General features: G+C 42.3%; 1 protein-coding gene across 1 annotated transcript in view; it reads left to right on the top strand.

Annotated features, from left to right (window-relative positions):
* Positions 1-369: 369 nt before the first annotated feature.
* The window catches only part of tmem200b (transmembrane protein 200B), a 50915-nt gene continuing 49180 nt past the window's right edge, over positions 370-2104 (top strand). Inside the window, exon 1 of the mRNA XM_046057771.1 lies at positions 370-908. The gene's annotated coding sequence lies outside the window, so the exon portion shown is untranslated. The remainder of the gene's footprint in view (positions 909-2104) is intronic.

The following is a 2104-nucleotide window of genomic DNA, read 5'->3' as shown; positions in this document are numbered from 1 at the left end:
GTCATTTAGGATGCTACTAAGAATTTTTTTTTAACAAAATGAGCCAATCATTCTTTAATGTGTGAACACAAACAGCTGTACAATACCTTTGCCAAAATAACAATTTAGGGCTGCAATTGATGATTATCTATATTGACGATTATTATTAGGGCCCGAACATCGAACGCTGTGAGGACCCTATTGTAATTGTTAGAATTATTAGGGCCTGAGCATGAAAGTGCAAGGAACCTATTGTTTTTGCTGGGATTATTATTATTCTCCCTCGGAAACGCATTTTTCGAGGCCTTAGGATAATCGCAAGGTCATGAAAGTTTGCACATACATCAGAACTGGTGAAAATTGCAATGTTCTGTAGTGATTGGGCCTGGGCGTGGCCAGGGGGCTCAATAGCGCCCCTAAGCAAACAATAGGTTTTGGACAATGTTTCTTTGATCTTTATGAGATCTGGTGGGATTATTGCTTTTATTACAAAGACCACATTTCTGCTTTTTTTTAATGAGATTTTGCTTAAAGGCAGGGTAAGCAAGTTGCTTCTAAAACACTTTTTGTCATATTTGTTGAAACTGTCTATATATACCAGTGCATATTAAAAAGTTAGTTGCTCTGAAAAAGAGAGTATAAAAATCGGCTGTCTGTAGTCCTCTTGGGGCTGCAGTAAAAACAGCCATTCGTTCCATTCGGGCCGAATGCAATGATTGGCTGGCTCACTCTCCCTTGCTGCCATGGCTACCAGCCCTGCTGCTACAGCAGCTGCCCACATGCGCACACCCGGTCAGCTCTGTCAGACCTGATGAGCAAAGCGGTCAGACCGGAGGTAATGTCTGCATGGCTTTTCAGCGATGGTGACAACTGAGGTACCACAAGGGGCTGAAAAGTTACACCGTGGTGGCTTTATTTCTGCTGGACAGGTAATCTGGCTTTTATCATTTTGATGGTAATAGTTACTTTCATCGCTAGCAAACGTAGCTACCTACTTAGCATACAGCTAACGGCAGCTACAAGTGCAGACTGGTGTAGGAGCCAGAGTCGAGACGTTGAATTATATCTAGCTGTAGTTGAGCTGGAAAACAGCAGCGCGAGCTGTGTTTTCCGACGCCAAAATTAGGGAAGACAATGTAGGTGTAGACTGCCCTGGTTTAGTTATTCACCGTCTAGGTTTATTGTTATACTATGTTTACACCTATCTTTACCTAATCTGTTTGTGTGATTATCTTGTGTCTGCAGGCATTGTTTGACTGAATATTTCACAAATGTGGTGATGTAGCTGTGTGTTTATAGGGTTATACCACATTTGGATGTCATTATTTCAGCCATAAGACATAAATGTAGCTCGATTGTTTATGCTGCAAGTGTAAAGAAAAGGCATTTATCATTTTCAATGTTTGATTTAAAAAAATTAATGAAAATATTATCCAGAACAGTGAACTGCGGTAAGGTTGTTGACTCATTTCCGTTTCCGGTATTTGTGTGTTTGTGCTAAATACCAGTTCAATTTGTTAGATTTGTCATTACAGTGGCCAACTGTCCGCTAAACACTTATTCTTACAGTATTTCTGTTAAGCACTCACAGTTCTTACCATCTTTTAGTGACTGCTGTTTAATCTCGTAGTTGTTTTCAAAAGTTTTGGTAGCTAACGCTACAGTACTTTAGCTTAGCCGTTAGCGACTTTAGCTTAGCAGCTAGCGATGGCTTCTCCCTCTCGCTCTCTTACTTTCTCCTGCTCGGTGTGTCAGATGTTCGGTTACTCCTCTGCCTCCTTTAGCAGTAATGGTACGTGTAATAAGTGTAGTTTATTTTTAGACATGGAGGCGAGGCTCAGTGATTTAGAAGTCCGGCTCCGCACCTTGGTAGTCTTTAGCTACTGTAGCTAGCCAGTCCCCGGTAGTCTGTGCGGAATGGCCTGAGTTAGCCTGTGGTAGACGTCCGTAGTGGTGGCTGGGTGACTGTCCAAAGGAGGAATAGTTGTAAGCATTCAAAGCCCACGGGTCACCACCAACCTGTTCATGTTTCTAACAGATTTTCCCCACTCAGCGACACACCCACTGAGAAACCAACTCTGATCATTGGCAGCTCCATTTTGAGAAACGTGAAGTTAGCGAAGCC

Source organism: Micropterus dolomieu, linkage group LG09 (genome assembly GCF_021292245.1).
Source record: "Micropterus dolomieu isolate WLL.071019.BEF.003 ecotype Adirondacks linkage group LG09, ASM2129224v1, whole genome shotgun sequence".
Lineage (NCBI taxonomy): Eukaryota > Metazoa > Chordata > Actinopteri > Centrarchiformes > Centrarchidae > Micropterus > Micropterus dolomieu.
Note: the sequence above shows the minus strand (reverse complement) of the source record. Positions and strands in the feature narration are given on the sequence as shown.